Source organism: Lampetra fluviatilis, chromosome 67 (assembly GCF_964198595.1).
Source record: "Lampetra fluviatilis chromosome 67, kcLamFluv1.1, whole genome shotgun sequence".
Classification (NCBI taxonomy): domain Eukaryota; kingdom Metazoa; phylum Chordata; class Hyperoartia; order Petromyzontiformes; family Petromyzontidae; genus Lampetra; species Lampetra fluviatilis.
This window is the reverse complement of record NC_136341.1, coordinates 463,141-473,349: the sequence shown is the minus strand read 5'-3', so window position 1 is coordinate 473,349 and position 10,209 is coordinate 463,141. Positions and strand designations below refer to the sequence as shown.

At 65.1% G+C, this 10,209-nt stretch overlaps 1 long non-coding RNA gene across 2 annotated transcripts; it reads right to left on the bottom strand.

Moving 5' to 3' along the window:
- Positions 1 to 7,417: 7,417 nt before the first annotated feature.
- LOC144952457 (uncharacterized) lies at positions 7,418 to 10,209 on the bottom strand. Of its 2 annotated transcripts, XR_013640630.1 has the most exons (4): positions 8,802 to 10,209; positions 8,170 to 8,343; positions 7,778 to 8,034; positions 7,418 to 7,642 (listed from the first exon to the last, which is right to left on the bottom strand). It is a non-coding gene; the product is annotated as an uncharacterized LOC144952457 (long non-coding RNA). The 2 variants fall into 2 exon arrangements; XR_013640629.1 differs by lacking the exon at positions 7,418 to 7,642 and having other exon boundaries at positions 7,745 to 8,034.

Genomic DNA, 10,209 nt, shown 5'->3' with positions numbered 1-10,209 from the left:
ACTCACCCACTCACCCAGTCACTCACCCACTCACGCAGTCACTCACCCACTCACTCACCCACTCACACAGCCACTCACCCACTCACAGTCACTCGCCCACTCACACACCCACTCACACAGTCACTCACCCACTCACACAGTCACTCACCCACTCACACAGTCACTCACGCACACGGACGGGACGCACGCACACACTCTGTGGTTTCACACCTGATGATGATTGCTTGTGTTGCAATCGAAACGTCGTGAGAATTTAATTGTTTTATATTTTTATTATTTATTGTTTCCCTTCTACGTGACTTTACCGAAAGAACCAAGAATATGAATCCCTGCAGTCACGAAAGCTGAAGTTAAACGTACATACATATACTCACATCGTCACTCTCCCACCCTCCAATTAACACGGTTGGCTACGTACGATGTGGAAGAAGTTCAACGTACATATAATGAGGGTGGAGGAGTGACGCTCACAATAACGAGCGGAGCGCTGGGGTGGATACAACACGGCGAGTTGGTGCAGTGGGCAGCATTGGTGACTAGGAGATGTTAACTACCTGGCCAGGTATACAGGAGGTCGTGGGTTCGATCAAAACCCTGACGACGCCTGCTGCTGCTGTATATTTGGAGTCTGCGTCTCTCTCTCTCTCTCTCCCTGTGGTCGCGTGGAGTTTTCTCCAGGTCCTCCAGTTTCCCTTCCACATTTAGAATCAACGTCACCAAGCGTTTAGAGCATTTCACTGCTAAACATTTCCACACGATGATGATGATGATGGTGACATCAGCCACTCTGTTGAGCTATCATTCGTGACGGACAGGTCCCTTTTGAAATAGAGCTGCCTAGCTCAGTGAGGCCTTAGCTGGTGCCTCTGGCAGTCATCTCATGGTACTTGGGTCTGTCCCGTGAGCTCCTCCTGCACCTAGCCTGGCCCAGCAGTCAACACATAACACCGGGCTCTGTCCCAGCGGGTGGAGAGCCTTCCAAACTTCCCGTGACGGTCTCAAAAGTGCACCTAGCCTGGCACGAGCGCCGTGGTGATGTCGCCTGCCACCTCGTGGCAAACGGCCCCCCAGGGGGGCCCCGATCCGAGCCCCGGACGCCGTGCGGCCCTGACGCTCCGTTAGGGGCCTTCAGCTCCGTCAGGGGCCTTCACCTTCTCCACGCTCCGTCAGGGGCCTTCACCTCCTCCACGCTCCGTCAGGGGCCTTCACCTCCTCCACGCTCCGTCAGGGGCCTTCAGCTCCTCTACGCTCCGTCTGGGCCTTCAGCTCCTCCACGCTCCGTCTGGGCCTTCAGCTCCTCCACGCTCCATCTGGGGCCTTCACCTCCTCCACGCTCCGTCTGGGGCCTTCACCTCCTCCACGCTCCATCTGGGGCCTTCACCTCCTCCACGCTCCGTCAGGGGCCTTCACCTTCTCCACGCTCCGTCTGGGGCCTTCAGCTCCTCCACGCTCCGTCTGGGGCCTTCAGCTCCTCCACGCTCCGTCTGGGGCCTTCAGCTCCTCCACGCTCCGTCTGGGACCTTCAGCTCCTCCACGCTCCGTCTGGGGCCTTCAGCTCCTCCACGCTCCGTCTGGGGCCTTCAGCTCCTCCACGCTCCGTCAGGGGGCTTCAGCTCCTCCACGCTCCGTCAGGGGCCTTCAGCTCCTCCACGCTCCGTCTGGGGCCTTCAGCTCCTCCACGCTCCGTCTGGGGCCTTCACCTCCTCCACGCTCCGTCAGGGGCCTTCAGCTCCTCTACGCTCCGTCTGGGCCTTCAGCTCCTCCACACTCCATCTGGGCCTTCAGCTCCTCCACGCTCCATCTGGGGCCTTCACCTCCTCCACGCTCCGTCTGCGGCCTTCACCTCCTCCACGCTCCATCTGGGGCCTTCACCTCCTCCACGCTCCGTCAGGGGCCTTCACCGTCTCCACGCTCCGTCTGGGGCCTTCAGCTCCTCCACGCTCCGTCTGGGGCCTTCAGCTCCTCCACGCTCCGTCTGGGGCCTTCAGCTCCTCCACGCTCCGTCTGGGGCCTTCAGCTCCTCCACGCTCCGTCAGGGGCCTTCAGCTCCTCCATGCTCCGTCTGGGGCCTTCAGCTCCTCCACGCTCCGTCTGGGGCCTTCAGCTCCTCCACGCTCCGTCACGGGCCTTCAGCTCCTCCACACTCCGTCAGGGGCCTTCAGCTCCTCCACGCTCCGTCTGGGGCCTTCAGCTCCTCCACGCTCCATCAGGGGCCTTCAGCTCCTCCACACTCCGTCAGGGGCCTTCAGCTCCTCCACGCTCCGTCAGGGGCCTTCAGCTCCTCCACGCTCCGTCACGGGCCTTCAGCTCCTCCACACTCCGTCAGGGGCCTTCAGCTCCTCCACGCTCCGTCTGGGGCCTTCAGCTCCTCCACGCTCCATCAGGGGCCTTCAGCTTCTCCATGCTCCATCAGGGGCCTTCAGTTCCTCCACGCTCCGTCAGGGGCCTTCAGCTCCTCCACGCTCCATCAGGGGCCTTCAGCTCCTCCATGCTCCATCAGGGGCCTTCAGCTCCTCCACGCTCCGTCTGGGGCCTTCAGCTCCTCCACGCTCCGTCAGGGGCCTTCAGCTCCTCCACGCTCCATCAGGGGCCTTCAGCTCCTCCATGCTCCATCAGGGGCCTTCAGCTCCTCCACACTCCGTCAGGGGCCTTCAGCTCCTCCACACTCCGTCAGGGGCCTTCAGCTCCTCCATGCTCCATCAGGGGCCTTCAGCTCCTCCACGCTCCGTCAGGGGCCTTCAGCTCCTCCACACTCCGTCAGGGGCCTTCAGCTCCTCCATGCTCCGTCAGGGGCCTTCAGCTCCTCCACACTCCGTCAGGGGCCTTCAGCTCCTCCACGCTCCGTCAGGGGCCTTCAGCTCCTCCACACTCCGTCAGGGGCCTTCAGCTCCTCCACGCTCCGTCAGGGGCCTTCAGCTCCTCCACACTCCGTCAGGGGCCTTCAGCTCCTCCACGCTCCGTCAGGGGCCTTCAGCTCCTCCACGCTCCGTCAGGGGCCTTCAGCTCCTCCACACTCCGTCAGGGGCCTTCAGCTCCTCCACGCTCCGTCAGGGGCCTTCAGCTCCTCCACGCTCCGTCAGGGGCCTTCAGCTCCTCCACACTCCGTCAGGGGCCTTCAGCTCCTCCACGCTCCGTCAGGGGCCTTCAGCTCCTCCACGCTCCGTCAGGGGCCTTCAGCTCCTCCACGCTCCGTCAGGGGCCTTCAGCTCCTCCACGCTCCGTCAGGGGCCTTCAGCTCCTCCACGCTCCGTCAGGGGCCTTCAGCTCCTCCACACTCCGTCAGGGGCCTTCAGCTCCTCCACGCTCCATCAGGGGCCTTCAGCTCCTCCACACTCCGTCAGGGGCCTTCACCTCCATCAGGGGCCTTCAGCTCCTCCACGCTCCGTCTGGGGCCTTCAGCTCCTCCACACTCCGTCAGGGGCCTTCACCTCCATCAGGGGCCTTCAGCTCCTCCACGCTCCGTCTGGGGCCTTCAGCTCCTCCACACTCCGTCAGGGGGCTTCACCTCCATCAGGGGCCTTCAGCTCCTCCACGCTCCGTCTGGGGCCTTCAGCTCCTCCACACTCCGTCTGGGGCCTTCACCTCCATCAGGGGCCTTCAGCTCCTCCACGCTCCGTCAGGGGCCTTCAGCTCCTCCACACTCCGTCAGGGGCCTTCAGCTCCTCCACGCTCCATCAGGGGCCTTCAGCTCCTCCACACTCCGTCAGGGGCCTTCACCTCCATCAGGGGCCTTCAGCTCCTCCACGCTCCGTCTGGGGCCTTCAGCTCCTCCACACTCCGTCAGGGGCCTTCAGCTCCTCCACGCTCCATCAGGGGCCTTCAGCTCCTTCACACTCCGTCAGGGGCCTTCACCTCCATCAGGGGCCTTCAGCTCCTCCACGCTCCGTCTGGGGCCTTCAGCTCCTCCATACTCCGTCAGGGGCCTTCACCTCCATCAGGGGCCTTCAGCTCCTCCACGCTCCGTCTGGGGCCTTCATCTCCTCCACACTCCGTCAGGGGCCTTCATCTCCATCAGGGGCCTTCAGCTCCTCCACGCTCCGTCTGGGGCCTTCAGCTCCTCCACACTCCGTCTGGGGCCTTCAGCTCCTCCACGCTCCATCAGGGGCCTTCAGCTCCTCCACACTCCGTCAGGGGCCTTCATCTCCATCAGGGGCCTACAGCTCCTCCACGCTCCGTCTGGGGCCTTCAGCTCCTCCATACTCCGTCAGGGGCCTTCACCTCCATCAGGGGCCTTCAGCTCCTCCACGCTCCGTCTGGGGCCTTCAGCTCCTCCACACTCCGTCTGGGGCCTTCAGCTCCTCCACGCTCCGTCTGGGGCCTTCAGCTCCTCCACGCTCCGTCTGGGGCCTTCAGCTCCTCCACGCTCCGTCTGGGGCCTTCAGCTCCTCCACGCTCCGTCTGGGGCCTTCAGCTCCTCCACGCTCCGTCAGGGGCCTTCAGCTCCTCCACGCTCCGTCAGGGGCCTTCAGCTCCTCCACGCTCCGTCTGGGGCCTTCAGCTCCTCCACGCTCCGTCTGGGGCCTTCACCTCCTCCACGCTCCGTCAGGGGCCTTCAGCTCCTCTACGCTCCATCTGGGCCTTCAGCTCCTCCACGCTCCGTCTGGGCCTTCAGCTCCTCCACGCTCCATCTGGGGCCTTCACCTCCTCCACGCTCCGTCTGCGGCCTTCACCTCCTCCACGCTCCATCTGGGGCCTTCACCTCCTCCACGCTCCGTCAGGGGCCTTCACCTTCTCCACGCTCCGTCTGGGGCCTTCAGCTCCTCCACGCTCCGTCTGGGGCATTCAGCTCCTCCACGCTCCGTCTGGGGCCTTCAGCTCCTCCACGCTCCGTCAGGGGCCTTCAGCTCCTCCACGCTCCGTCTGGGGCCTTCAGCTCTTCCACGCTCCATCAGGGGCCTTCAGCTCCTCCATACTCCGTCAGGGGCCTTCAGCTCCTCCACGCTCCGTCAGGGGCCTTCAGCTCCTCCACGCTCCGTCACGGGCCTTCAGCTCCTCCACACTCCGTCAGGGGCCTTCAGCTCCTCCACGCTCCGTCTGGGGCCTTCAGCTACTCCACGCTCCGTCTGGGGCCTTCAGCTCCTCCACGCTCCGTCAGGGGCCTTCAGCTCCTCCACGCTCCGTCAGGGGCCTTCAGCTCCTCCACGCTCCGTCTGGGGCCTTCAGCTCCTCCACGCTCTGTCTGGGGCCTTCAGCTCCTCCACGCTCCGTCAGGGGCCTTCAGCTCCTCCACGCTCCGTCTGGGGCCTTCAGCTCCTCCACGCTCCATCAGGGGCCTTCAGCTCCTCCACACTCCGTCAGGGGCCTTCAGCTCCTCCACGGTCCGTCAGGGGCCTTCAGCTCCTCCACGCTCCGTCACGGGCCTTCAGCTCCTCCACACTCCGTCAGGGGCCTTCAGCTCCTCCACGCTCCGTCTGGGGCCTTCAGCTCCTCCACGCTCCATCAGGGGCCTTCAGCTCCTCCATGCTCCATCAGGGGCCTTCAGCTCCTCCACGCTCCGTCAGGGGCCTTCAGCTCCTCCACGCTCCATCAGGGGCCTTCAGCTCCTCCATGCTCCATAAGGGGCCTTCAGCTCCTCCACGCTCCGTCTGGGGCCTTCAGCTCCTCCACGCTCCATCAGGGGCCCTCAGCTCCTCCATGCTCCGTCAGGGGCCTTCAGCTCCTCCACGCTCCGTCAGGGGCCTTCAGCTCCTCCACGCTCCGTCAGGGGCCTTCAGCTCCTCCACACTCCGTCAGGGGCCTTCAGCTCCTCCACGCTCCGTCAGGGGCCTTCAGCTCCTCCACACTCCGTCAGGGGCCTTCAGCTCCTCCACGCTCCGTCAGGGGCCTTCAGCTCCTCCACACTCCGTCAGGGGCCTTCAGCTCCTCCACGCTCCGTCAGGGGCCTTCAGCTCCTCCACGCTCCGTCAGGGGCCTTCAGCTCCTCCACGCTCCGTCAGGGGCCTTCAGCTCCTCCACGCTCCGTCAGGGGCCTTCAGCTCCTCCACACTCCGTCAGGGGCCTACAGCTCCTCCACGCTCCGTCTGGGGCCTTCAACTCCTCCACGCTCCGTCAGGGGCCTTCAGCTCCTCCACGCTCCGTCAGGGGCCTTCAGCTCCTCCACACTCCGTCAGGGGCCTTCAGCTCCTCCACGCTCCATCAGGGGCCTTCAGCTCCTCCACACTCCGTCAGGGGCCTTCACCTCCATCAGGGGCCTTCAGCTCCTCCACGCTCCGTCTGGGGCCTTCAGCTCCTCCACACTCCGTCAGGGGCCTTCACCTCCATCAGGGGCCTTCAGCTCCTCCACGCTCCGTCTGGGGCCTTCAGCTCCTCCACAATCCGTCAGGGGCCTTCACCTCCATCAGGGGCCTTCAGCTCCTCCACGCTCCGTCTGGGGCCTTCAGCTCCTCCACACTCCGTCAGGGACCTTCACCTCCATCAGGGGCCTTCAGCTCCTCCACGCTCCGTCTGGGGCCTTCAGCTCCTCCACACTCCGTCAGGGGCCTTCAGCTCCTCCACGCTCCATCAGGGGCCTTCAGCTCCTCCACACTCCGTCAGGGGCCTTCACCTCCATCAGGGGCCTTCAGCTCCTCCACGCTCCGTCTGGGGCCTTCAGCTCCTCCATACTCCGTCAGGGGCCTTCACCTCCATCAGGGGCCTTCAGCTCCACGCTCCGTCTGGGGCCTTCAGCTCCTCCACACTCCGTCAGGGGCCTTCATCTCCATCAGGGGCCTTCAGCTCCTCCACGCTCCGTCTGGGGCCTTCAGCTCCTCCACACTCCGTCTGGGGCCTTCAGCTCCTCCACACTCCGTCAGGGGCCTTCATCTCCATCAGGGGCCTTCAGCTCCTCCACGCTCCGTCAGGGGCCTTCAGCTCCTCCACACTCCGTCTGGGGCCTTCAGCTCCTCCACCCTCCATCAGGGGCCTTCAGCTCCTCCACACTCCGTCAGGGGCCTTCACCTCCATCAGGGGCCTTCAGCTCCTCCACGCTCCGTCTGGGGCCTTCAGCTCCTCCATACTCCGTCAGGGGCCTTCACCTCCATCAGGGGCCTTCAGCTCCACGCTCCATCTGGGGCCTTCAGCTCCTCCACGCTCCGTCTGGGGCCTTCACCTCCTCCACGCTCCGTCAGGGGCCTTCAGCTCCTCTACGCTCCATCTGGGCCTTCAGCTCCTCCACGCTCCGTCTGGGGCCTTCAGCTCCTCCACAATCCGTCAGGGGCCTTCACCTCCATCAGGGGCCTTCAGCTCCTCCACGCTCCGTCTGGGGCCTTCAGCTCCTCCACAATCCGTCAGGGGCCTTCACCTCCATCAGGGGCCTTCAGCTCCTCCACGCTCCGTCTGGGGCCTTCAGCTCCTCCACACTCCGTCAGGGACCTTCACCTCCATCAGGGGCCTTCAGCTCCTCCACGCTCCGTCTGGGGCCTTCAGCTCCTCCACACTCCGTCAGGGGCCTTCAGCTCCTCCACGCTCCATCAGGGGCCTTCAGCTCCTCCACACTCCGTCAGGGGCCTTCACCTCCATCAGGGGCCTTCAGCTCCTCCACGCTCCGTCTGGGGCCTTCAGCTCCTCCATACTCCGTCAGGGGCCTTCACCTCCATCAGGGGCCTTCAGCTCCACGCTCCGTCTGGGGCCTTCAGCTCCTCCACACTCCGTCAGGGGCCTTCATCTCCATCAGGGGCCTTCAGCTCCTCCACGCTCCGTCAGGGGCCTTCAGCTCCTCCACACTCCGTCTGGGGCCTTCAGCTCCTCCACGCTCCATCAGGGGCCTTCAGCTCCTCCACACTCCGTCAGGGGCCTTCACCTCCATCAGGGGCCTTCAGCTCCTCCACGCTCCGTCTGGGGCCTTCAGCTCCTCCATACTCCGTCAGGGGCCTTCACCTCCATCAGGGGCCTTCAGCTCCACGCTCCGTCTGGGGCCTTCAGCTCCTCCACACTCCGTCAGGGGCCTTCATCTCCATCAGGGGCCTTCAGCTCCTCCACGCTCCGTCTGGGGCCTTCAGCTCCTCCACACTCCGTCTGGGGCCTTCAGCTCCTCCACACTCCGTCAGGGGCCTTCATCTCCATCAGGGGCCTTCAGCTCCTCCACGCTCCGTCAGGGGCCTTCAGCTCCTCCACACTCCGTCTGGGGCCTTCAGCTCCTCCACCCTCCATCAGGGGCCTTCAGCTCCTCCACACTCCGTCAGGGGCCTTCACCTCCATCAGGGGCCTTCAGCTCCTCCACGCTCCGTCTGGGGCCTTCAGCTCCTCCATACTCCGTCAGGGGCCTTCACCTCCATCAGGGGCCTTCAGCTCCACGCTCCATCTGGGGCCTTCAGCTCCTCCACGCTCCGTCTGGGGCCTTCACCTCCTCCACGCTCCGTCAGGGGCCTTCAGCTCCTCTACGCTCCATCTGGGCCTTCAGCTCCTCCACGCTCCGTCAGGGGCCTTCAGCTCCTCCACACTCCGTCAGGGGCCTTCAGCTCCTCCACGCTCCATCAGGGGCCTTCAGCTCCTCCACACTCCGTCAGGGGCCTTCACCTCCATCAGGGGCCTTCAGCTCCTCCACGCTCCGTCTGGGGCCTTCAGCTCCTCCACACTCCGTCAGGGGCCTTCACCTCCATCAGGGGCCTTCAGCTCCTCCACGCTCCGTCTGGGGCCTTCAGCTCCTCCACACTCCGTCAGGGGGCTTCACCTCCATCAGGGGCCTTCAACTCCTCCACGCTCCGTCTGGGGCCTTCAGCTCCTCCACACTCCGTCTGGGGCCTTCACCTCCATCAGGGGCCTTCAGCTCCTCCACGCTCCGTCAGGGGCCTTCAGCTCCTCCACGCTCCGTCAGGGGCCTTCACCTTCTCCACGCTCCGTCTGGGGCCTTCAGCTCCTCCACGCTCCGTCTGGGGCATTCAGCTCCTCCACGCTCCGTCTGGGGCCTTCAGCTCCTCCACGCTCCGTCTGGGGCCTTCAGCTCCTCCACGCTCCGTCAGGGGCCTTCAGCTCCTCCACGCTCCGTCTGGGGCCTTCAGCTCTTCCACGCTCCATCAGGGGCCTTCAGCTCCTCCATACTCCGTCAGGGGCCTTCAGCTCCTCCACGCTCCGTCAGGGGCCTTCAGCTCCTCCACGCTCCGTCACGGGCCTTCAGCTCCTCCACACTCCGTCAGGGGCCTTCAGCTCCTCCACGCTCCGTCTGGGGCCTTCAGCTACTCCATGCTCCGTCTGGGGCCTTCAGCTCCTCCACGCTCCGTCAGGGGCCTTCAGCTCCTCCACGCTCCGTCAGGGGCCTTCAGCTCCTCCACGCTCCGTCTGGGGCCTTCAGCTCCTCCACGCTCTGTCTGGGGCCTTCAGCTCCTCCACGCTCCGTCAGGGGCCTTCAGCTCCTCCACGCTCCGTCTGGGGCCTTCAGCTCCTCCACGCTCCATCAGGGGCCTTCAGCTCCTCCACACTCCGTCAGGGGCCTTCAGCTCCTCCACGGTCCGTCAGGGGCCTTCAGCTCCTCCACGCTCCGTCACGGGCCTTCAGCTCCTCCACACTCCGTCAGGGGCCTTCAGCTCCTCCACGCTCCGTCTGGGGCCTTCAGCTCCTCCACGCTCCATCAGGGGCCTTCAGCTCCTCCATGCTCCATCAGGGGCCTTCAGCTCCTCCACGCTCCGTCAGGGGCCTTCAGCTCCTCCACGCTCCATCAGGGGCCTTCAGCTCCTCCATGCTCCATAAGGGGCCTTCAGCTCCTCCACGCTCCGTCTGGGGCCTTCAGCTCCTCCACGCTCCATCAGGGGCCCTCAGCTCCTCCATGCTCCGTCAGGGGCCTTCAGCTCCTCCACGCTCCGTCAGGGGCCTTCAGCTCCTCCACGCTCCGTCAGGGGCCTTCAGCTCCTCCACACTCCGTCAGGGGCCTTCAGCTCCTCCACGCTCCGTCAGGGGCCTTCAGCTCCTCCACACTCCGTCAGGGGCCTTCAGCTCCTCCACGCTCCGTCAGGGGCCTTCAGCTCCTCCACACTCCGTCAGGGGCCTTCAGCTCCTCCACGCTCCGTCAGGGGCCTTCAGCTCCTCCACGCTCCGTCAGGGGCCTTCAGCTCCTCCACGCTCCGTCAGGGGCCTTCAGCTCCTCCACGCTCCGTCAGGGGCCTTCAGCTCCTCCACACTCCGTCAGGGGCCTACAGCTCCTCCACGCTCCGTCTGGGGCCTTCAGCTCCTCCACGCTCCGTCAGGGGCCTTCAGCTCCTCCACGCTCCGTCAGGGGCCTTCAGCTCCTCCACACTCCGT